The sequence below is a fragment of the Pseudophryne corroboree genome (genome assembly GCF_028390025.1).
Source record: "Pseudophryne corroboree isolate aPseCor3 chromosome 3 unlocalized genomic scaffold, aPseCor3.hap2 SUPER_3_unloc_75, whole genome shotgun sequence".
Classification (NCBI taxonomy): domain Eukaryota; kingdom Metazoa; phylum Chordata; class Amphibia; order Anura; family Myobatrachidae; genus Pseudophryne; species Pseudophryne corroboree.
In genome coordinates, this window is record NW_026967569.1 from 407319 (window position 1) to 433483 (window position 26165).

The 26165-nt window shown below is 46.7% G+C and overlaps 2 protein-coding genes across 5 annotated transcripts in view; one reads left to right on the forward strand and one right to left on the reverse strand.

Annotated features, from left to right (window-relative positions):
* Nucleotides 1-26165, reverse strand: part of LOC134984706 (zinc finger protein 585A-like) — a 119207-nt gene that overhangs the window by 21508 nt on the left and 71534 nt on the right. The window lies entirely within an intron of this gene.
* Nucleotides 19101-26165, forward strand: part of LOC134984702 (oocyte zinc finger protein XlCOF7.1-like) — a 39697-nt gene continuing 32632 nt past the window's right edge. For 2 of the 4 annotated variants that reach the window (XM_063950218.1, XM_063950221.1), the window contains exon 1: nt 22625-22826. The gene's annotated coding sequence lies outside the window, so the exon portion shown is untranslated. Of the gene's footprint in view, nt 19148-22624; nt 22827-26165 lie in introns of those variants that run through there. The other 2 variants (XM_063950220.1, XM_063950219.1) reach the window with 2 other exon arrangements.

Consider the following 26165-nt stretch of genomic DNA (forward strand, 5'->3'; position numbering starts at 1 on the left):
AACATGCTCTGATCTCTCCTTATTATTTTAGTCAGTAAAAAAAAATATATATATAAAAAAATTATATTAAATAATACTTGTGGCTCCTAAATAGACAAACCAAGTAGATAATCCCTTCTAATATAAATAGATATGCTACTACCAATAAAAAAAAAAAAAAACCACCAAAAAAACACGTTTTAATTTTTTTTTATTAGATCACGCCAACAAAATGAGGCGGACTGAAACTGACGAAATGACTGTCGAAAAGCACTGTTGTCGAATCGACATTCTTCAATTGAATATACTTTTGTCGAAAAGCTGCATTTTAACCATTGCAGACATGTCGAATTTGACAAATGTCGAATTGCAAAAAGTTGAATCTGAAACGGCCGTTTTTTTGTCGAAAATAAGATTTTACTTACCGATAAATCTATTTCTCGTAGTCCGTAGTGGATGCTGGGACTCCGTAAGGACCATGGGGAAATAGCGGCTCCGCAGGAGACAGGGCACAATAATAAAAGCTTTAGGATCAGGTGGTGTGCACTGGCTCCTCCCCCCATGACCCTCCTCCAAGCCTCAGTTAGGATACTGTGCCCGGACGAGCGTGCATAATAAGGAAGGATATTGAATCCCGGTTAAGACTCATACCAGCCACACCAATCACACCATACAACCTGTGATCTGAACCAAGTTAACAGTATGATAACAACGAAGGAGCCTCTGAAAAGATGGCTCACAACAAGAATAACCCGATTTTTGTAACAATAACTATGTACAAGTATTGCAGACAATCCGCACTTGGGATGGGCGCCCAGCATCCACTACGGACTACGAGAAATAGATTTATCGGTAAGTAAAATCTTATTTTCTCTGACGTCCTAGTGGATGCTGGGACTCCGTAAGGACCATGGGGATTATACCAAAGCTCCCAAACGGGCGGGAGAGTGCGAATGACTCTGCAGCACCGAATGAGAGAATTCCAGGTCCTCCTCAGCCAGGGTATCAAATTTGTAGAATTTAGCAAACGTGTTTGCCCCTGACCAAGTAACTGCTCGGCAAAGTTGCAAAGCCGAGACCCCTCGGGCAGCCGCCCAAGATGAGCCCACTTCCTTGTGGAATGGGCTTTTACAGATTTTGGCTGTGGCAGGCCTGCCACAGAATGTGTAAGCTGAATTGTATTACAAATCCAGCGAGCAATCGTCTGCTTAGAAGCAGGAGCACCCATCTTGTTGGGTGCATACAGGCTAAACAGCGAGTCAGATTTTCTGACTCCAGCCGTCCTGGAAACATATATTTTCAGGGCCCTGACAACGTCAAGTAACTTGGAGTCCTCCAAGTCCCTAGTAGCCGCAGGCACCACAATAGGCTGATTCACGTGAAACGCTGAAACCACCTTAAGGAGAAATTGAGGACGAGTCCTCAATTCTGCCCTGTCAGAATGAAAAAATTAAGTAAGGGCTTTTATATGATAAAGCCGCCAATTCTGACACACGCCTGGCTGAAGCCAGGGCTAACAGCATCGTCACCTTCCATGTGAGATATTTTAAGTCCACAGTGGTGATTGGTTCAAACCAATGTGACTTTAGGAAACTCAAAACAACATTGAGATCCCAAGGTGCCACTGGAGGCACAAAAGGAGGCTGTATATGCAGTACCCCTTTTACAAAACGTCTGAACTTCAGGCACTAAAGCCAGTTCTTTCTGGAAGAAATTCGACAGGGCCGAAATTTGAACCTTAATGGACCCTAATTTTAGGCCCATAGACAGTCCTGTTTTCAGGAAATGTAGGAAACGACCCAGTTGGAATTCCTCTGTAGGGGCCTTCTTGGCCTCGCACCACGCAACATATTTTCGCCAAATGCGGTGAAAATGTTTTGCGGTTACATCCTTCCTGGCTTCGACCAGGGTAGGGATGACTTCATCTGGAATGCCTTTTTCCTTCAGGATCCGGCGTTCAACCGCCATGCCGTCAAACGCAGCCGCGGTAAGTCTTGGAACAGACAAGGCCCCTGCTGGAGCAGGTCCTTTCTTAGAGGTAGAGGCCACGGGTCTTCCGTGAGCATCTCTTGAAGTTCCGGGTACCAAGTCCTTCTTGGCCAATCCGGAACCACGAGTATCGTTCTTACTCCTCTCCTTCTTATGATTCTCAGTACTTTTGGTATGAGAGGCATAGGAGGGAACACATACCCTGACTGGTACACCCACGGTGTTACCAGAGCGTCCACCGCTATTGCCTGAGGGTCCCTTGACCTGGCGCAATATCTGTCTAGTTTTTTGTTCAGGCGGGACGCCATCATGTCCACCTTTGGTTTTTCCCAACGGTTTACAATCATGTGGAAGACTTCCCGATGAAGTCCCCACTCTCCCGGGTGGAGGTCATGCCTGCTGAGGAAGTCTGCTTCCCAGTTTTCCACTCCCGGAATGAACACTGCTGAGAGTGTTATCACATGATTTTCCGCCCAGCGAAGAATCCTTGCAGTTTCTGCCATTGCCCTCCTGCTTCTTGTGCCGCCCTGTCTGTTTACGTGGGCGACTGCCGTGATGTTGTCCCACTGGATCAATACCGGCTGACCTTGAAGCAGAGGTCTTGCTAAGCTTAGAGCATTGTAAATTGCCCTTAGCTCCAGTATATTTATGTGGAGAGAAGTCTCCAGACTTGATCACACTTCCTGGAAATTTTTTCCTTGTGTGACTGCTCCCCAGCCACTCAGGCTGGCATCCGTGGTCACCAGGACCCAGTCCTGAATGCCGACTCTGCGGCCCTTTCATAGATGAGCACTCTGCAGCCACCGCAGAAGAAAACACCCTTGTCCTTGGAGACAGGGTTATCCGCTGATGCATCTGAAGATGCGATCCGGACCATTTTTCCAGCAGATCCCACTGAAAGGTTTTTGCGTGAAATTTACCGAATGGGATCGCTTTGTAAGAAACCACCATTTTTCACAGGACCCTTGTGCAATGATGCACTGACACTTTTCCTGGTTTTAGGAGGTTCCTGACTAGCTCGGATAACTCCCTGGCTTTCTTCTCCGGGAGAAACATCCTTTTCTGGACTGTGTCCAGAGTCATCCCTAGAAACAGTAGACGTGTCGTCGGAAAAAGCTGCGATTTTGGAATATTTAGAATCCACTCGTGCTGTCGTAGAACTACTTGAGATAGTGCTACTCCGACCTCCAACTGTTCTCTGGACCTTGCCCTTATCAGGAAATCGTCCATATTTCTTTTAAGAAGAATCATCATTTCGGCCATTACCTTGGTAAAGACCCGTGGTGCAGTGGACAATCCAAACGGCAGCGTCTTAACTGATAGTGACAGTTCTGTACCACGAACCTGAGGTACCCTTGGTGAGAAGTGCAAATTTGGACATGTAGGTAAGCCTCCCTGATATCCAGTGACACCATTCTGGTTCGCTATCACTGCTCTGAGTGACTCCATCTTGATTTGAACCCTTGTATGTAAGTGTTCAAATATTTCAGATCTCACCGAGCCATCTGGCTTCAGTACCACAATATAGTGTGGAATAATACCCCTTCCCTTGTTGTAGGAGGGGTACTTTGATTATCACCTGCTGGGAATACAGCCTGTGAATTGTTTCCAATACTGCCTCCCTGTCGGAGGGAGACGTTGGTAAAGCAGACCTCAGGAACTTGTGAGGGGGAGACGTCACGAATTTCCAATGTACACCTGGGATACTACGTGTAGGATCCAGGAGTCCACTTGCGAGTGAGCCCACTGCGTGCTGAAACTCTTGAGATGACCCCCCACCGCACCTGAGTCCGCTTGTACGGCCCCAGCGTCATGCTGCGGACTTGGCAGAAGCTGTGGAGGGCTTCTGTTCCTGGGAATGGGCTGCCTGCTGCAGTCTTCTTCCCTTTCCTCTACCCCTGGGCAGATATGACTGGCCTTTTGCCCGCCTGCCCTTATGGGGACGAAAGGACTGAGACTGAAACGACTGTGTCCTTTTCTGCTGAGATGTGACTTGGGGTAACAAAGGTGGATTTTTCAGCTGTTGCCATGGCCACCAGGTCCGATGGACCGCCCCTTTATACGGCAATACTTCCATGTGCCGTCTGGAATCTGCATCACCTGACCACTGTCGTGTCTATAAACATCGTCTGGCAGATATGGACATCACACTTACTCTTGATGCCAGAATGCAAATATCCCTCTGCGCATCTCGCATATATAGAAATGCATCCTTTAAATTCTCTATAGTCAATAAAATACTGTCCCTGTCAAGGGTATCAATATTTTCAGTCAGGGAATCCGACCAAGCCCCCCCAGCGCTGCACATCCAGGCTGAGGCGATTGCTGGTCGCAGTATAACACCAGTATGTGTATATATACGTTTAAGGATATTTTTCAGCCTCCTATCAGCTGGCTCCTTTTGGGCGGCCGTATCTGGAGACGGTAACGCCACTTGTTTTGATAAGCGTGTGAGCGCCTTATCCACCCTAAGGTGTGTTTCCCAACTCGCCCTAACTTCTGGCGGGAAAGGGTATACCGCCAATAATTTTCTATCGGAGGAAACCCACGTATCATCACACACTTCATTTAATTTATCTGATTCAGGAAAAACTACAAGTAGTTTCTTCACACCCTACATAATACCCTTATTTGTGGTACGTGTAGTATCAGAAATATGTAACACCTCCTTCATTGCCCTTAACATGTAACGTGTGGCCCTAAAGGAAAATACGTTTGTTTCTTCACCGTCGACACTGGAGTCAGTGTCCGTGTCTGTGTCGACCGACTGAGGTAAATGGGCGTTTTTACAAGCCCCTGACGGTGTCTGAGACGCCTGGACAGGTACTAATCTGTTTGCCGGCCGTCTCATGTCGTCAACCGACCTTGCAGCGTGTTGACATTATCACGTAATTCCTAAATAAGCCATCCATTCCGGTGTCGAGTCCCTAGAGAGTGACATCACCAATACAGGCAATTGCTCCGCCTCTTCACCAACATCGTCCTCCTACATGCCGACACACACGTACCGACACACAGCACACACACAGGGAATGCTCTGATAGAGGACAGGACCCCACTAGCCCTTTGGGGAGACAGAGGGAGAGTTTGCCAGCACACACCAAAAACGCTATAATTATACAGGGACAACCCCTTATACAAGTGTTTTCCCTTATAGCATTTTCACATATGTAATTATATCGCCAAATAAGTGCCCCCCCTCTCTGTTTTAACCCTGTTTCTGTAGTGCAGTGCAGGGGAGAGCCTGGGAGCCTTCCCACCAGCATTTCTGTGAGGGAAAATGGCGCTGTGTGCCGAGGAGAATAGGCCCCGCCCCCTTTTCGGCAGGCTTCTTCTCCCGTTTTTCTGACATCCTGGCAGGGGTTAAATACATCCATATAGCCCCAGAGACTATATGTGATGTATTTTAGCCAGTAAAGGTACTTTCATTGCTGCCCAGGGCGCCCCCCCCCCCAGCGCCCTGCACCCTCAGTGACCGCTGGTGTGAAGTGTGCTGACAACAATGGTGCACAGCTGCAGTGCTGTGCGCTACCTCATGAAGACTGAAAAGTCTTCTGCCGCCGATTTCTGGACCTCTGGACCTTCTTTCTTCGGCATCTGCAAGGGGGCCGGCGGCGCGGCTCCGGGACCGGACTCCATGGCTGGCCTGTGTTCGATCCCTCTGGAGCTAATGGTGTCCAGTAGCCTAAGAAGCAAATCCATCCTGCACGCAGGTGAGTTCACTTCTTCTCCCCTAAGTCCCTCGTAGCAGTGAGCCTGTTGCCAGCAGGACTCACTGAAAATAAAAAACCTAAATTAAACTTTTATTCTAAGCAGCTCAGGAGAGCCACCTAGCTTGCACCCTTCTCGGCCGGGCACAAAAATCTAACTGAGGCTTGGAGGAGGGTCATAGGGGGAGGAGCCAGTGCACACCACCTGATCCTAAAGCTTTTATTATTGTGCCCTGTCTCCTGCGGAGCCGCTATTCCCCATGGTCCTTACGGAGTCCCAGCATCCACTAGGACGTCAGAGAAAAGTGTTTATTACTCACCTGTGCTGATATCTGTAGGGATCTCCTCCTCCTTACACTGCTGATCACCCCTCACATACGTCTCTTCTTCTCCCTCTATATCTTCTGCCTTCATATCAGTCACATACGTCTCTTCTTCTCCCTCTATATCTTCTGCCTTCATATCAGTCACATACGTCTCTTCTTCTCCCTCTATATCTTCTGCCTTTATATCAGTCACATACGTCTCTTCTTCTCCCTCTATATCTTCTGCCTTCATATCAGTCACATACGTCTCTTCTTCTCCCTCTATATCTTCTGCCTTTATATCAGTCACATACATCTCTTCTTCTCCCTCTGTATCTTCTGCCTTTATATCAGTCACATACGTCTCTTCTTCTCCCTCTATATCTTCTGCCTTTATATCAGTCAGACAGTCATCCTAAATAGCCCACAAAACAATATACATTAATAATATCTGATTTCAGATAGTGTAATATCAGTGTATAAAATACACAGCTTCTCTACAGATCATATAGTGACAGTCACTTTAGTATATTGGGGAGACCCTAGATCCCACCTACCTGATCCTCCTGTGGGATCCTGTGATTCTCCTCTGTACAGTCCTGGGAATACAGAGGACGGGGACATCTCTCTGGGGAATCTCTGTTACTTGGTCCATCTGTAGGAGACACACAGTGACTGAGTACAGTGTATATAATAAGAATTTACTTACCGATAATTCTATTTCTCGTAGTCCGTAGTGGATGCTGGGGACTCCGTCAGGACCATGGGGAATAGCGGGCTCCGCAGGAGACAGGGCACATCCAAAAAGCCTTTTAGGTCACATGGTGCGTACTGGCTCCTCCCCCTATGACCCTCCTCCAAGCCTCAGTTAGGTACTGTGCCCGGACGAGCGTACACAATAAGGAAGGATCTTGAATCCCGGGTAAGACTCATACCAGCCACACCAATCACACCGTACAACTTGTGATCTGAACCCAGTTAACAGTATGATAACAAAACGAAGTAGCCTCTGAAAAGATGGCTCACAACAATAGTAATAACCCGATTTTTGTAACAATAACTATGTACAAGCATTGCAGACAATCCGCACTTGGGATGGGCGCCCAGCATCCACTACGGACTACGAGAAATAGAATTATCGGTAAGTAAATTCTTATTTTCTCTAACGTCCTAGTGGATGCTGGGGACTCCGTCAGGACCATGGGGATTATACCAAAGCTCCCAAACGGGCGGGAGAGTGCGGATGACTCTGCAACACCGAATGAGAGAACTCCAGGTCCTCCTTAGCCAGAGTATCAAATTTGTAAAATTTTACAAACGTGTTCTCCCCTGACCACGTAGCTGCTCGGCAAAGTTGTAATGCCGAGACCCCTCGGGCAGCCGCCCAAGATGCGCCCACTTTCCTAGTGGAATGGGCCCTTACAGATTTAGGCTGTGGCACGCCTGCCACAGAATGTGCAAGTTGGATTGTGCTACAGATCCAACGTGCAATCGTCTGTTTAGACGCAGGAGCACCCATCTTGTTGGGTGCATATAATATAAACAACGAGTCAGATTTTCTGACTCCAGCTGTCCTTGAAATATATATTTTTAATGCTCTGACAACGTCCAGTAACTTGGAGTCCTCCAAGTCGCTAGTCGCCGCAGGCACCACAATAGGCTGGTTCAAGTGAAAAGCCGAAACCACCTTAGGGAGAAATTGCGGACGTGTCCGCAATTCTGCCCTGTCCGAATGGAAAATCAGATATGGGCTTTTGTATGACAAAGCCGCCAATTCTGAAACTCTCCTGGCTGAAGCCAGGGCCAATAGCATGGTTACCTTCCATGTAAGGTATTTTAAATCTACTGATTTTAAAGGCTCAAACCAATGAGATTTGAGAAAATTTAGAACCACGTTCAAATCCCACGGTGCCACTGGAGGCACTATTGGGGGTTGTATATGTAGTACACCTTTTACAAAAGTTTGTACTTCAGGCACTGACGCCAATTCTTTCTGGAAGAAAATTGATAAGGCCGAAATTTGAACTTTAATGGACCCTAATTTTAGGCCCATAGACAATCCTGCCTGCAGGAAATGTAAGAATCGACCCAATTGAAATTCTTCCGTTGGAGCCTTCTTGGCCTCACACCACGCAACATATTTTCTCCAAATGCGGTGATAATGTTGTGCGGTCACATCTTTCCTGGCTTTAATTAAAGTAGGAATAACTTCCTCAGGAATGCCCTTTTCTTTTAGAATCCGGCGTTCAACCGCCATGCCGTCAAACGCAGTCGCGGTAAGTCTTGGAACATACAAGGTCCCTGCTGAAGCAGATCCTTTCTTAGAGGTAGAGGCCACGGATCCTCCGTGAGCATCTCTTGAAGTTCCGGGTACCAAGTTCTTCTTGGCCAGTCCGGAGCTACCAGTATTGTTCTTACTCCTCTTTTCCGTATAATTCTCAGTACCTTTGGTATGAGAGGCAGAGGAGGGAACACATACACTGACTGGTACACCCACGGTGTTACCAGAGCGTCCACAGCTATTGCCTGTGGGTCTCTCGACCTGGCGCAATACCTGTCCAACTTTTTGTTGAGGCGAGACGCCATCATGTCCACCTTTGGTTTTTCCCAACGGTTTACCATCATGTGGAAAACTTCTGGATGAAGTCCCCACTCTCCCGGGTGAAGGTCGTGTCTGCTGAGGAAGTCTGCTTCCCAGTTGTCCACTCCCGGAATGAACACTGCTGACAGTGCTACGACATGATTCTCCGCCCAGCGCAGAATCCTTGCAGTTTCTGTCATTGCACTCCTGCTTCTCGTGCCGCCTTGTCGGTTGACGTGGGCGACTGCCGTGATGTTGTCTGACTGGATCAACACCGGCTGACCCTGAAGCAGAGGTCTTGCTTGGCTTAGGGCATTGTATATCGCTCTTAGCTCCAGTATATTTATGTGAAGAGACTTTTCCAGGGTTGACCACACGCCCTGGAAGTTTCTTCCCTTTGTGACTGCTCCCCAACCTCGTAGGCTGGCATCCGTAGTCACCAGGACCCAGTCCTGTATGCCGAATCTGCGGCCCACTAACAGATGGGCCGTCTGCAACCACCACAGGAGAGACAATCTTGTTCTCGGTGACAATGTTATCCTCTGATGCATGTGCAGATGCGATCCGGACCATTTGTCCAGCAGATCCCACTGGAATGTCCGTGCATGGAATCTGCCGAATGGAATCGCTTCGTACGAAGCCACCATCTTTCCCAGGACTCTTGTGCATTGATGTACTGACACCGTCCCTGGTTTTAGGAGGTTCCTGACAAGTTCGGATAGCTCCTTTGCTTTCTCCTCCGGGAGAAATACCTTTTTCTGAACCGTGTCCAGAATCATGCCCAAAAACAACAGATGTGTTGTCGGAGTCAATTGAGATTTTGGAAGATTTAGAATCCACCCGTGTTGCCGAAGCACTACTTGTGATAGTGCCACACTGGCTTCCAGCTGTTCTCTGGACTTTGCCCTTATCAGGAGATCATCCAAGTAAGGGATAATTAATACGCCTTTTCTTCGTAGAAGAACCATCATTTCGGTCATTACCTTGGTAAAGACCCGAGGAGCCGTGGACAAACCAAACGGCAGTGTTTGAAACTGATAATGACAGTCTTGTATCACGAACCTGAGATACCCTTGGTGTGAAGGGTAAATTGGGACATGTAGATAAGCATCTTTTATGTCCAAGGACACCATGAAGTCCCCTTCTTCCAGATTCGCTATCACTGCTCTGAGTGACTCCATCTTGAACTTGAATTTCTGTATGTACAGGTTCAAGGATTTCAGATTTAGAATAGGTCTTACCGAACCGTCCGGTTTCGGTACCACAAATAGTGTGGAATAATACCCCTTTCCCTGTTGTAGGAGGGGTACCTTGACTATCACCTGCTGAGAATACAGCTTGTGAATGGCTTCCAAAACCAACGTCCTTTCTGAGGGAGACGTTGGTAAAGCAGACTTTAGGAACCGGCGAGGAGGAGACCTTTCGAACTCCAGCATGTACCCCTGAGAAATTATCTGCAGGACCCACGGGTCTACTTGTGAGTGAGCCCATTGATTGCTGAAATTCTTGAGCCGACCCCCCACCGTTCCTAAGTCCGCTTGTAAAGCCCCAGCGTCATGCTGATGGCTTTGTAGAAGCCTGGGCGGGCTTCTGTTCCTGGGCAGGGGCTGCTTGCTGCCCTTTCTTACCCTTTCCTCTGCCTCGCGGCAGATAAGACTGTCCTTTTGGTCGCTTTTTATAGGAGCGAAAGGACTGCGGCTGAAAAGACGGTGTCTTTTTCTGTTGGGAAGGAGTCTGAGGTAAAAAGGTGGATTTGCCGGCAGTTGCCGTGGCCACCAAGTCCGAAAGACCGACCCCAAACAATTCCTCTCCTTTGTATGGCAATACTTCCATATGCCTCTTGGAATCCGCATCACCTGACCACTGTCGCGTCCATAAACTTCTTCTGGCAGATATGGACATTGCGCTTACTCTTGATGCTAGAGTACAAACATCCCTCTGAGCATCTCGCATATAAAGAAAAGCATCCTTTAATTGCTCTAGAGTCAATAAAATACTTTCCCTATCCAGGGTATCAATATTTTCAGTCAGAGAATCCAACCACACTACCCCAGCACTGCACATCCAGGCTGAGGCTATTGCCGGTCGCAGTATAACACCAGTATGTGTGTATATACTTTTCAGTGTAGTTTCCAGCCTCCTATCAGCTGGATCCTTGAGGGCGGCCGTATCAGGGGACGGCAACGCCACCTGCTTTGATAAACGTGTGAGCGCCTTATCCACCCTAGGGGGTGTTTCCCAGCGCGCCCTAACCTCTGGCGGGAAAGGGTACAATGCCAATAACTTCTTTGAAATTGGCAGTTTTCTATCGGGCGTAACCCACGCTTCATCACACACATCATTCAATTCCTCTGATTCTGGGAAAAATACAGGCAGTTTTTTCACCCCCCACATAATACCCCTTTTTGAGGTACCAGCAGCATCAGAGATCTGCAAAGCCTCCTTCATTGCCGTGATCATATAACGTGTGGCCCTACTGGAAAATACGTTTGTTTCTTCACCGTCGACACTAGAATCATCTGTGTCGGTACCTGTGTCGACTGACTGAGGTAAAGGGCGTTTTACAGCCCCTGACGGTGTCTGAGACGCCTGTACCGGTACTAACTGGTTTGCCGGCCGTCTTATTTCGTCAACTGACTTTTGTAATGTGCTGACATTATCACGTAATTCCATAACTAAAGCCATCCATTCAGGTGTCGACTCCCTAGGGGGTGACATTACCATCATCGGCAATTGCTCTGCCTCCACACCAACATCGTCCTCAAACATGTCGACACACACGTACCGACACACAGCAGCCACACAGGGAATGCTCTTTTGAAGACAGGACCCCCTAGCCCTTTGGGGAGACAGAGGGAGAGTTTGCCAGCACACACCAAACAGCGCTATAAATGTATATAAACAACCCTAGAAGGTGTTGTTTATTACATATGCGCTCTTATATAATATATATAGCCAATTTATGCCCCCCTTCTCTCTGTTTTACCCTGTTTCTGTAGTGCAGTGCAGGGGAGAGTCCTGGGAGCCTTCCTCACCAGCGGAGCTGTGCAGGAAAATGGCGCCGTGTGCTGAGGAGAATAAGCTCCGCCCCCTTTTCGGCGGGCTTTTCCTCCCGGTTTTTTAATAACTGGCCTGGGTTAAAATACATACATATAGCCTTAATGGCTATATGTGATGTATTTATTTTGCCAAATAGGTATTTATATTGCTGCCCAGGGCGCCCCCAGCAGCGCCCTGCACCCTCCGTGACCATGTCAGTGAGCCGTGTGACAACAATGGCGCACAGCTGCAGTGCTGTGCGCTACCTCTCTGAAGACTGTGAAGTCTTCTGCCGCCTGTTTCCGGACCTCCGTTCCGCCGTCTTTCTTCAGCATCTGTAAGGGGGATCGGCGGCGCGGCTCCGGGACGAACCCCAGGCTGACCTGTGTTCCGACTCCCTCTGGAGCTCAGTGTCCAGTAGCCTAAGACTTCAATCCTCCTGCACGCAGGTGAGTTGCAAGTCTCTCCCCTAAGTCCCTCGTAGCAGTGATCCTGTCGCCAGCAGGAATCACTGATTAGAAACCTAAAAAAAAACTTTTCTAAACAGCTCTTTAAGAGAGCCACCTAGATTGCACCCTCTCGGACGGGCACAAAAACCTAACTGAGGCTTGGAGGAGGGTCATAGGGGGAGGAGCCAGTACGCACCATGTGACCTAAAAGGCTTTTTGGATGTGCCCTGTCTCCTGCGGAGCCCGCTATTCCCCATGGTCCTGACGGAGTCCCCAGCATCCACTAGGACGTTAGAGAAATGTGATTATCAGGTGATGTGTGTATATAGGGGCCCCCATACCTGCTCTCCCCTGTACAATACATGACAGTCTCCTCTTACCCAGTGATGTGAGGGGCCGGTGATTCTCCATCATCACGTCCTTGTACAGACCCCTGTGTTCCTCTGTATACTCCTCCTCCTGCATGGAGACATAGACAGTGACATCCTGACACCTTATAGGCACCTGACACAGACAGTGATACAGTCATCACCCAGACACGTCCCCTGGTGTTTCTGTATAATGCCCCATTCCCAGCAGTCACCTCTCCAGTCATCACCCAGACACATTCCCTAGTGTTACTGTATAATGTCCCATTCTCAGCAGTCACCTTTCCAGTAATCACCCAGACACATTCCCTGGTGTTACTGTATAATGTCCTATTCCCAGCAGTCACCTCTCCAGTCATCACCCAGACACATTCCCTGGTGTTACTGTATAATGTCCCATTCCCAGCAGTCACCTTTCCAGTAATCACCCGGACACGTCCCCTGGTGTAACTGTATAATGCCCCATTCCCGGCAGTCACCTCTCCAGTCATCACACAGGCACGTCCCTTGGTGTTACTGTATAATGTCCCATTCCCAGCAGTCACCTCTCCAGTCATCACCCAGGCACGTCCCTTGGTGTTACTGTATAATGTCCCATTCACAGCAGTCACCTCTCCAGTCAGCAGCTGAATGATCTTGTTGGTGAGTTCCAGGATCTTCTGATCATTGTGTCTCTCATGTGTCAGTGACTGAGATGGAGGCACCGTGATGGGGCTCTGGGTCCTGCTCAGTCCTACACACAATGTGATGGCTGCTGGGTGTCTCACACTCACCGGAAGTCTTCTTCACTACTGTGTTAACCTGCAAAATGGAGGGGACATGAATATTAATGTAAATGCTCCGAGATCCCTCACCTCTCCAGTCATGTCCCTGTAATATTACTGTAGATATTAGTAATGTCACTGTGACACTCCCAGATCCCCTCACCTTCCTAGTCATATCCCTGTATTATTACTATAGATATAAGTGACGTCGCTGTGACACCCACAGATCCCATCACCTCCCCAGTCATGTCCCTGTATTATTACTATAGAGATAAGTGATGTCATAGGGACACTCCCAGGATATACATTTGCTTCATACTGCTCCAATTATCATCTGTTACACATGCCAGTGATATTATGGTCTCTGCTTTAATATAATCTAGAATTTTAGCAATATTTTCAATCCCTACAATTACATAATAAATTAATAATAATAATGACACTAATGGCTGCACCCAGTATACAAATAATAACGTGTCTTTAAAAGCAGGACACCTCAGACCATTCCTCCTGTATTGTAGGACATCACCACCACTCCCAACGTATAATAATAATACCAGGACTCCACAAGCTGCTGTCCCTGTATAATAATAACCGTACAAAAAAAACCTGCTACCCCTGTACAGCACTAATAACAACGACAGGACACCCCATTCTGCTCTCCTTTATTGTAATAATAAAATGACATTACAGGATGCTCCCCCTGTATAATAATAACAACAGGACACTACAGGCCGCTCCCTCTGTATAATAATAATAATAATAATAATAATAATAATAACAACAACAACAACAATAACAACAACAGGACACTACTGGCTGCTCCCCGTGTATAATAACAGGACACCACAGGCTGCTCCCCGTGTATAATAATATTAACAGGACACCACAGGTTGCTTCTCCTGAATAATAATAATAACAACAACAACAGGACACCACAGGCCGCTCCCTTTGTATAATAACAATACTTAAGGCTGCTCTTCCTGTATAATAATTACAGGACACCACAGTCTGCTCATACTGTATAATAACAGGACACCAAAGGCTGTTGCTCCTACATAATAATAATAACAACAACAACAACAACAGGCAGCTCCCCCTGTATAATAATAACAGGACACAACAGATAGCTCACACTGTATAATAATAGTAACGGGACACCACAGGCAGCTCCGTCTGTATAATATTAATAACAGTACACCACTGGCCACTATCCCTGTATAATTATAACAACAACAGTACAGTACAGGCCGCTCCACCTGTAAAACAACAACAGGAAACCCCAGACTGCTCCTCCTGTATAATAATAATAACAACAGGACAATATAGACTGCTCCCGCTGTATAATAAGAATAACAACAACAACAACAACAACAACAACAGGACACCACAGGTAGCTCCCCCTGTATAATGAAAATAACAGGACACCACAGGCTGCTCCTCCTGTATAACAATAATAAGAGGACACCACACTCCCGCTGTATAATAACAACAACAACAACAACAGGAGACCACAGGCCACTTCCCCTGTATAATAATAATAGGACACCACAAGCTGCTCCACTTGTATAATAATAATAATAGTAACAACAACAACAACAACAACAGGAGAACACAGGCCACTTCCCCTGTATAATAATAATAATAATAGGATACCACAGGCTGCTCCCCCTGTATAATAATAATAACAGGACACAACAGGCTGCTCCCCCTGTATAATAATAACAACAGTGCACCACAGGCTGCTCCCCTGTATAATAATAACAACAGTGCACCACAGGCTGCTCCTCCTGTACAATAATAATAACAACAAGACGTCACAGGCCACTACTTTTGTATAATAATAATAACAACAACAACAACAACAACAACAGGACACCACAGCCCCCCCCCCCTGTATAACAATAATAACAGGAAACCACAGGTTGCTCCCCCTGTACAATAATATTAACAGACCACAGGCTACTCCCCCTGTACAATAATATTAACAGACTACAGGCTGCTCCCCCTGTACAATAATAGTAACAGGACACAACAGGCTGCTACCCCTGTAAAATAATAACAATCAGAAACCACAGGCTACTCCCCGTGTATAATAATATTAACAGAACATCACAGGCTATTCCTCCTGTATAAAAATAATACCAGGACACCACAGGCTGCTCCTCTTGTATAATAACAGTACACTGCAGGCCGCTCCCTCAGTATAATAACACGACACCACAGGCTGCTCTTCCTGTATAATAATTACAGAACACCACAGTCTGCTCATCCGTTATAATAATAATAGGACACCACAGGCTGATATTCCTGTATAATAATAATAATGACACCACAGGCCGCTCCCCCTGTATAATAATAATAGTAACAACAACAATAGGACACCACAGGCCGCTCCTCTTGTATTATAATAATATCAGGACACCACAGGCCAACATCCCTGTATAATAACAATAACAACAACAACAACAGGACACTACAGGCTGCTCCTGCTGTATAATAATAATAACAACAACAACAACAGCAGGACACCACAGGCTGCTCCTCCTGCATAATAATAACAACAACAACAGTACACCACAGGCTGCTCCTCCTGATTAATAATAAGAACAACAGGACACCACACACCGCTCCCCCTGTAAAACAGTAATAACAGGAAACCACAGGCCGCTCCTCCTGTATGATAATAATAACAGGACACCACAGGCTGCTCCCCACGTATAATAATAAAAACAGGACACCACAGGCTGCTCCCCCTGTACAACAATAGTAACAGGACACAACAGGCTGCTACCCCTGTAAAATAATAACAACCAGACACCACAGGCTACTCCCCGTGTATAATAATATTAACAGAACATCACAGGCTATTCCTCCTGTATAAAAATAATACCAGGACACCACAGGCTGCTCCTCTTGTATAATAATAATATTAATAATGATAACAATAACAGGACACCGCAAGCGGCTCCCCCTGTATAATAATACCAACAACAACAGGACACCACAGGCTGCTCCCTCAGTATAACAACCACCACAGGCTGCTCATCCGTTATAATAATAATAGGACACCACAGGCTGCTCCTCCTATATAATAATAACAACAACAACAGGACACCACAGGCTGCTCCCTCAGTATAATAACCACCACAGGCTGCTCATCCGTTATAATAATAATAGGACACCACAGGTTGCTCCTCCTATATAATAATAATAACAATAACAACAACAACAACAAGACACCACACGCCGCTATTCCTGTATTATAATAATAATAATAATAATGATGATGACACCACAGGCCGCTCCCCTTGTATAATAATAACAACAACAACAGGACACCACAGGCTGCTCCTCTTGTATAATAATAATACCAGGACACCACAGGCCACTATCCCTGTATAATAATAATAACAACAACAACAGGACACTACAGGCTGCTCCTGCTGTATAAAAATAATAACAACAACTGGACACCACAGGCTCCTCCTCCTGTATAATAACAACAACAACAACAGGACACCACAGGCTGCTCCTCCTAAATAATAATAACAACAACAGGACACCACAGACCGCTCCCCTGTAAAACAATAATAACAGGAAACCACAGGCCGCTCCTCCTGTATGATAATAATAACAGGACACCACAGGCTGCTCCCCACGTATAATAATAAAAACAGGACACCACAGGCTGCTCCCCCTGTACAACAATAGTAACAGGACACAACAGGCTGCTACCCCTGTAAAATAATAACAACCAGACACCACAGGCTACTCCCCGTGTATAATAATATTAACAGAACATCACAGGCTATTCCTCCTGTATAAAAATAATACCAGGACACCACAGGCTGCTCCTCTTGTATAATAATAATAATAATAATGATAACAATAACAGGACACCGCAAGTGGCTCCCCCTGTATAATAATACCAACAACAACAACAGGACACCACAGGCTGCTCCCTCAGTATAATAACCACCACAGGCTGCTCATCCGTTATAATAATAATAGGACACCACAGGCTGCTCCTCCTATATAATAATAACAACAACAACAGGATACCACAGGCTGCTCCCTCAGTATAATAACCACCACAGGCTGCTCATCCGTTATAATAATAATAGGACACCACAGGCTGCTCCTCCTATATAATAATAATAACAACAACAACAAGACACCACACGCCGCTATTCCTGTATTATTATTATTATAATAATAATAATAATAATAATAATAATAATAATAATAATAATGATGACACCACAGGCCGCTCCCCTTGTATAATAATAACAACAACAACAACAACAACAACAACAGGACACCACAGGCTGCTCCTCTTGTATAATAATAATACCAGGACACCACAGGCCACTATCCCTGTATAATAATAATAACAACAACAGGACACTACAGGCTGCTCCTGCTGTATAAAAATAATAACAACAACTGGACACCACAGGCTCCTCCTCCTGTATAATAACAACAACAACAGGACACCACAGGCTGCTCCTCCTAAATAATAATAACAACAACAACAACAGGACACCACAGACCGCTCCCCTGTAAAACAATAATAACAGGAAACCACAGGCCGCTCCTCCTGTATATTAATAATGACATGACACCAAAGGCTGCTCCACCTATATAATAACAACAACGACATGACACCAAAGGCTGCTCCCCCTGTATAATAATAATAACAGGACACCACAGGACGCTCCTTTTGTATAATAATAACAACAACAGGACACCACAGGCCGCTCTCCATGTATAACAACAATAAAAGGCCACCACAGGCAGCTCCTCCTGTATAATAATAACAACAACAACAGGACAACATAGACTGCTCCCGCTGTATAATAGGACACCACAGGCTGCTCCCCCTGTATAACAATAACAACAGGGCACCACAGGCTGCTCCTCCTGTATTATAATAATAATAGGACACCATATGCTGCTCTATCTGTATAATAATAACAACAACAACAACAACAGAACACCACTGGCTGCTCCTCCTGTATAACAATAATAGCAGGACCTCACAGACCACTCCCTTCCTATTATAATAATAACAATAATAATAATAATAATAATAATAATAATAATAATAGGACACCATATGCTGCTCCTTCTGTATAATAATAACAACAACAACAGAACACCACTGGCTGCTCCTCCTGTATAACAATAATAGCAGGACCTCACAGACCACTCCCTCTGTATTATAATAATAACAATAATAATAATAATAATAATAATAATAAGTCACCACAGGTCGCTATCCCTGAATAACAACAACAACAACACAGGCTGCTTCTCCTCTATAATAATTATAATAATAATAATAAACAGGACACCACATGGCACAGGCTGCTCCTCCTGTATAACAACAACAACAGGACACTACAGGCTGCTCTTGTATACTAATAATAATAACAGGACACTACAGGCGGCTCTCCCTGTATAATAATAATAACAACAACAGGACACTACAGGCTGCTCCTCCTGTATAATAATAATAATAATAATAACAGAACACCACAGGCTGCTCCCCCTGACGCCATTACCTGATGGTAGCTGCTAGAACCGCGATTTAGAACCAACCATCACCTGATCTTCCTGTGTGTGGAACGGAATGCAGTGACCGGAAGTAAGGTGGACCGCACAGGCCGGAAGTAGGGAATGATTGGCACAGGCTGCTTCCTAGCGTCTGGACCCTCCCATCCCATGCCCCGCCCTCAACTCCGCCTTCTGTAATGACTATTCCCATACATGTCCTCAGTGCAGGAGGCCGGCGGCCATTTTCTTGTAGACCACTCCGGCAGCAGCAATAGGTTCCCTGGCCGTGTAGTGACGTCAGGAGCGGCGGCCATTTTCCCCTGGTCTGAGCTCCGCCTTCCTTCTATCATTCCCACAAGGCAGCAGGAGCAGAGAGCAGCCATTGCTGTGTCTGGCAGCAGGTAATGATATTATTATTATTATTCTATAGGCTGAGCAGCTCTGGTGTCAGGTTCTGTACTACAGGGGGAGCAGCCTCTGGTGCCTTGTTATAGTGCAGCTGGAGCAGCCTCTGGTGCTGCATTATCCCTGTACAGGTGGCTGACACTCTAGTGTCCTATTACTGTAATACAGGTGGCGCAGACCCCGTCGTTACCATAATACAGGTGGAGCAGACCCCGCCGTTACCGTAATACAGGTGGCACAGAACCCGGTGTTACCGTAATACAGGGGTAGCATCCTGTGCTATTATAGTATACAGGAGGAGCAGCCTGTGTTGTCATAATATACAGTTGTAGCATCCTGTGCTGTCATGGTATACAGGAGGAGCGGCCTGTTTTGTTATAATATACAGTTGTAGCATCCTGTGGTGTCATAATATACAGGGGTATCATCCTGTGCTGTCATAGTATACAGGTGGAGCGGCCTGTGTTGTCATAATATACAGGGGTAGCATCCTGTGCTCTCATAATATACAGAGGGAGCAGCCTGTGGTGTCCTGTTATTATTATTATTATTATACAGAGGGAGCAGCCTGTGGTGTCCTGTTATTATTATTATTATTATTATACAGAGGGAGCAGCCTGTGGTGTCCTGTTATTATTATTATTATACAGGGTGATCAGCCTGTTGTGTGCTGTTATTATTATTATACAGGGGGAGCAGCCTGTGGTGTCCTGTTGTTGTTGTTGTTGTTATTATTATTATTATTATTATTATACAGGAGGAGCAGCCTGTGGCATCCTGTTATTATTATTATTATTATTATACAGGAGGAGCAGCCTGTGGTGTCCTGTTATTATTGTTATACAAGAGGAGCAGCCTGTGGCATCCAGTTATTTTTATTATACAGGGGGAGCGACTTGTGGTGTCCAATTATTATTATTCTACACGAAGAGCAGCCTGTGGTGTCCAGTTATTATTATTATTATTATTATTTTTATTATACAGGAGAAGTAGCCTGTGGTGTCCTGTTGTTATTTTTATACAGGGGGAGCGGCCTGTAGTGTCATGTTGTTATTATACAGATGGAGCGGCCTGTGGTGTCCTGTTATTATTATTATACAGGAGGAGCAGCCTGTGGTGTCCTGTTATTATTATTATTATTATACAGGGGGAGTAGCCTGTGGTGTCCTGTTATTATTATTATACAGGGGGAGCAGCCTGTGGTGTACTATTATTATTGTTTCTCTAGCATCCATAAGGGATATTGGGGTAATCTAGTACGATGGGGTATAGATGGGATCCAAAGGAGCCAGTGCACTTTAAATTTCTTCCACTGGGTGTGCTGGCTCCTCCCCTCTATGCCCCTCCCACAGGCAGTGTAGAAAATGTGCCCTCAGGAGAGGATGCCACTCTGGGGATCCAGAGAGTATTCTTTAGTTTCTTTTCAATCTTTGTTATTTTCTGTATACTGTATACCGGAGATGGGTAACAGTATACCTGCACCGTGGGAGTTAGGAGGGGGGCGGGTGCGGTCACCGGCCTTGCGAGGTGTCAGAGCCGCTTCCCGGCTGCAGGATCACCGTCCTGAGAGGTTGTTGTACAGCAGGCACTGCGCCTTAGCGGTCACAATCGCCGCACACCTCTAATAGTAGCCTGAAGGTGACGAATGTGGTGATTACAAACCGCGGCCCCGCTAGGGGGGTCTCCCGGTTCATGGTGCTGCAAACACGCAGGGGTGGCATATGGGACCCTCCTGGGGCAGACCCACTATAGCCCCCTGTGTACACTGGCAAGCAGTAGTGGAAACAGGTATTTATATTATGTTTCTCTTACGTCCTAGAGGATGCTGGGGTCCATTTAGTACCATGGGGTATAGACGGGTCCTTTGGGAGCCATAGGCACTTTAAGAACTTAATAGTGTGGGCTGGCTCCTCCCTCTCTGCCCCTCCTACCAGACTCAGTTTAGAAAATGTGCCTGGAGGAGCCGGTCACAGCTAGGGGAGCTCCTAGGAGTTTTTCTAGTTTTAGTATTTTCGAAGAGTTTGTTAGGTTACAGGAAGGCTCTAGAAGACTCGTGGGACTTAAGGGGGGGGAGTAGGAACCAACTCTAGAAGTTAATGGTTCTCTATCTCCGCTGACAGGACACTGAGCTCCCGAGGGTGCTGATCGCAAGCCCACGAGGCGACCGCTCACTCCCGCAGCACGGCCGCCACCCCCTAACAGAGCCAGAAGAAAGAAGAGTGGTGATTATAACGCCGGTGCCCCGGGAAGCGGGTCGCCGCGAGAATGGCGGCACAAGGGTGGGAGCGCAGCTCTGACAGGCTGTTCTCCGGAAGGCTCAGCGGACACACGGTGTTAGGCGCAGTGAGGGGCGTCCTGGGCCAGCACAATACCATACACTGGTCAAAATAACTTTCAAGGTCTAATCCACTGTTTGCTGCAGAAATACCTCAGGCCAGTATAATCTCTAAGTGCGGGAAGACGCGCCATTACAGGGGGCGGAGCTTCTCCTCATAGCGGATCCAGCACTCACCAGCGTCATTTTCTCCCTGCAGATCAGAGGAACAGAACGCTGCCCTCCACATAAATCCAGCATACCTCTGCGGTACCAGGGTGTTATAGACAGGGAAGGGGGGGGAGGGTGATTATAGTACTGAGTACCCTATTAAGGTTAGTTAGTCAGCGCCGGGCTTTTATCATAATAACTGCCTACAGGGCGCTGTGTGGCTGGCTCCTTATACTCTGTGACTCTCTGAAGGTACTCTGGGGGAAACTGTGTCTGACATTTTCTTGTCTCTGTGTGTAAATATGTATATCTCACATAATCATATCTAGGGACTCTGAGTCTTGTGCTGCAGAGTGTGTATCTTCTACCGGGGAGTATATACTATCCTCAAAACTGTACTGATCAGGCTTCTGGGGCAGAACCCCAGGGGTGGCCTCAGCAAGGTGTACTATACCGTATTTTTATACAAATATATCCCATACTGGGAAGGAGCCACAGCTGTGCCTCTCACCCCAACTCTGTACCCTAGAAAGCGTAGTCTTGCCCAAATAATGCATATGAGGGGTGTAACATATGATTGAGGCTATTAGGGATGAGGAATCTTAAAAAAATAATTTGACTGTCGAATTGTCAAATGTTGAAACGGATCCAACGTTTTTTTTGTTGAAAACGTGTTGAATTGTCGAATCCAATTCGACATTGTTTTTTCGTCGAAAGAGCCCCGGTTTCGACAATACGAAGGATTTGACACCAATTGAATACACCCGTATTTCACATCCCTAAAGAGTGTCTAAATTGTCAAAGAGGGTTGTGTTACCTATCCATAAGGTACAACCTCCATAAGGGATTGGGCTGATCGCAGATTGAGACTACTCTCTAATACTGTACATACAGGTGTAACTCAGTAACTTGGTCAGGCTCCTTACTTGATGATTTAGGTTCTAGGTATGACTGTGACATTTCCTTGTTTCTATGTCGCATACAGGATTCTACAGACTTCTCGGCTGGTGGCCGTGACGGAGTTTGGCCTGCATTACGCAGGGTCTTCTGTCCTGGCGGCTTAGACATGCAGGGGACGGTGGCGACACCAATGGACTGCGGATACAGAGTAAGGTATGGCGAGTCTGTCCTTCACAGGTGAGACCCTGGTGGGGATGTGCTGGATACCTAACTATCCCAGCCGACTGCGGGTAAGTCGACATGTCTTCCTTCAGTACTAACCAGAATATTGTATCCTCTGCATACACTGCACTACATTCGAACCACAAGGGTTACACATAAATCCAAGGGTTCCTCCACTTCCTTTAGAGGACATTGGGGAAAATCCAGAAAACCTGCACCGCCAGGTTCCCAGGGACAGATTCGGGTTCTGCCTTCTCAAAGCCTTCGGTTTGATGGTGGACCTCGCTGCCTGGGGATCAGGCAGGTGGGGGAAATGGTTTCACTCAAACATCCCGGTGATATCATGCCTAGGCCGCTAGAATGAGTTAGGTTGCCCAGGGAGTGGACTAGAGTTTCTAGTTTTCCCGCCTCACGGATTCTTCGGGATTACTAGCTTCTCAGGCGAAGGGTACGATACTGCTGGTAGATATTCAAACATTTTACAAACAAATGTCGTTATCCGGTTCCACCTCATGTCCTGTACTGGCTCAACTAGGACTCTAAACTTCAGCAAAGCCAACTTTGACATGATGAAGGAAGCATTAAGGGACATTGAATGGGAAATTCTGTTTCAAGGAAAAAATAGGATTTTAATACCTACCGGTAAATCCTTTTCTCTTAGTCCGTAGAGGATGCTGGGGACATTCAAAGAACCATAGAACCATGGGGTATAGACGGGATCCGCAGGAGACATGGGCACTTTAAGACTTTTAAGTGGCGTGAACTGGCTCCTCCCTCTATATCCCTCCTCCAGACCTCAGTTATAGGAACTGTGCCCAGGGTGGCTGCAGACCTCTCACCTACTAGAGGGCCGCAGGTTCGGGATTGAGAATTGGATCCTCCTAACCACGGATGCAAGTCTCAGAGGTTGGGTGAGCAGTCACCCAAGGGGAAAACTTCCAAGGAAAGTGGTCAAGTTCGGAATCCATCCTCCCAATAAACATTCGGGAACTAAGGGCTGTGTACAACGGTCTTCTACAAGCGGCACATCTTCTGAAAGATCAGGCCATTCAGGTTCAGTTGGACAATGTAACGACTGTGGCCTACATAAACCAACAAGGCGGAATGAAGAGCAGAGCTGCAATGTCAGAGGTAACAAGAATCATCCTCTGTGCGGAAAAGCACGAAGTGGCGCTGTCAGCGATCTTCATCCAGGAGAGTGGGGCCTCCACCCAGAGGTGTTCGCAGAGGTGACAAGTCTTTGAGGCATACCTCAAATAGACAAAATGGCCTCCCGCCTCAATAAGAAGCTTGGGAGGTACTGTTCCGGGTCGAGAGACCCACAAGCAGTGGCAGTGGACGCCCTAGTAACTCCGTGGGTGTTCCAGTCAGTGTATGTGTTCCCTCCACTTCCACTCAACCAAAGGATTCTCAAACTAATCAAAAGAACAAGAGTTCAGGCGATCCTCTTGGCTCTGGACTGGCCAAGAAGGGCTTGGTACGTGGAACTTCAGGAGTTACTGCTGGAAGATCCAAGGCCTCTTCCTCTTTGAGAGGACCTTCTGCAACAGAGGTGGTTCGCTTATCAAGACTTACCATGGCTACGTTTGACGGCATATAAATTGAACGCCAGATCTTAGCTCGGAAGGGCATTCCGAACAAGGTTATTCCTACCCTGAAACAGGCTAGGAAAAGAGTAACATCTAAACATTACCATCGAATTTGCAAAAAGTACATGTCTTGGTGTGAATCCAAGTAGTTTCCTACGGTGGAGTTTCAACTAGGGCGTTTTCTCCTCTTTCTGCAAGCAGGTGTGGATGTAGGCCTGCGTTTGGGCTACATTAAAGTCCAGATTTCGGCTTTGTCCATTTTCTTCCAGAAACAATTGGCTGTCTTCCCTGAGGTTCAGACTTTCTTGAAAGGGGTTCTGCTCATCCAGCCTCCCTTTGTGCCTCCTACGGCACCTTGGGATCTTAATGTGGTGTTGCAGTTCCTCCAGTCGGATTGGTTCGAACCTTTACAGGAGGTTGAAGTCAAATTTCTCACTTGGAAGGCAGTCACACTTTTGGCATTGGCATCTGCTAGACGTGTGTTGGGGGCATTGTCCTGCAAGAGCACCTACTTAATTTTTCAGGAAGATAGAGCTGAGCTCAGGATGCGTCAGCAATTTCTGCCGAAGGTTGTGTCTGCTTTTCATATCAACCAACCTATTGTGGTGCCAGTGGCTACTGACTCCTCAATTACTTCAAAATCCTTGGATGTTGTGAGGGCTTTGAAGATTTATGTGAAGAGAACTTCTCGTCACAGAAAGTCGGACGCTCTGTTTGTCCTGTATGATCCCAACAAGATTGAGTGTCCTGCTTCTAAGCAGACGATTTCTCGCTGGATCAGGTTTACTATCCAGTATGCTTATTCTATGGCAGGCTTACAGTGTCCAAAATCTGTTAAATCCCACTCTACTCGTAAAGTGGGTTCTTCCTGGGCGGCTGCCCGGGGTGTCTCGGCTTAACAACTTTGCAGAGCAGCTACTTGTTCTGGGTCGAACACGTTTACTAAGTTCTACAGTTTCAATACTTTGGCCTCTGGGGAACTAGAGTTTGGTCAAGCGGTTCTGGAGGAACCTCAGCCCTCTCCCTCCCGTACTGGGAGCTTTGGTACATCCCCATGGTACTAATGTGGACCCCAGCATCTTCTAGGACGTAAGAGAAAATAGGATTTTAATTACCTACCGGTAAATCCTTTTCTCGTAGTCTGTAGAGGATCCTGTGCTTCGTATTGGTTCAGTATTGTTGGTTCAGCCGTTGCTGACTTGTTTTAAGCTGGTTAGCTTGGTTTTTCTGTTGTTATGTGTGAGCTGGTGTGAATCTCACCACTGCCACCACTATATATATTTCCTTCTCTCAAAGTATGTCCGTCTCCTCGGGCACAGTTTCTAGACTGGGTCTGGTAGGAGGGGCCTAGAGGAAGGAGTCAGCCCACACCAATAAACTCTTAAAGTGTCCATGGCTCCCAAGGGACCCGTCTATACCCCATGGTACTAATGTGGACCCCAGCATCCTCTACGGACTAAGAGAAAAGGATTTACTGGTAGGTAATTAAAATCCCATTTTCTCTAACGTCCTAAGTGGATGCTGGGGACTCCGTAAGGACCATGGGGAATAGCGGCTCCGCAGGAGACAGGGCACAAAAGTAAAAGCTTTAGGATCAGGTGGTGTGCACTGGCTCCTCCCCCTATGACCCTCCTCCAAGCCTCAGTTAGGTTTTTGTGCCCGACCGAGCAGGGTGCAATCTAGGTGGCTCTCCTAAAGAGCTGCTTAGAAAAATGTTTGTTAGGTTTTTTATTTTCAGTGAGTCCTGCTGGCAACAGGCTCACTGCAACGAGGGACTTAGGGGAGAAGAAGTGAACTCACCTGCGTGCAGGATGGATT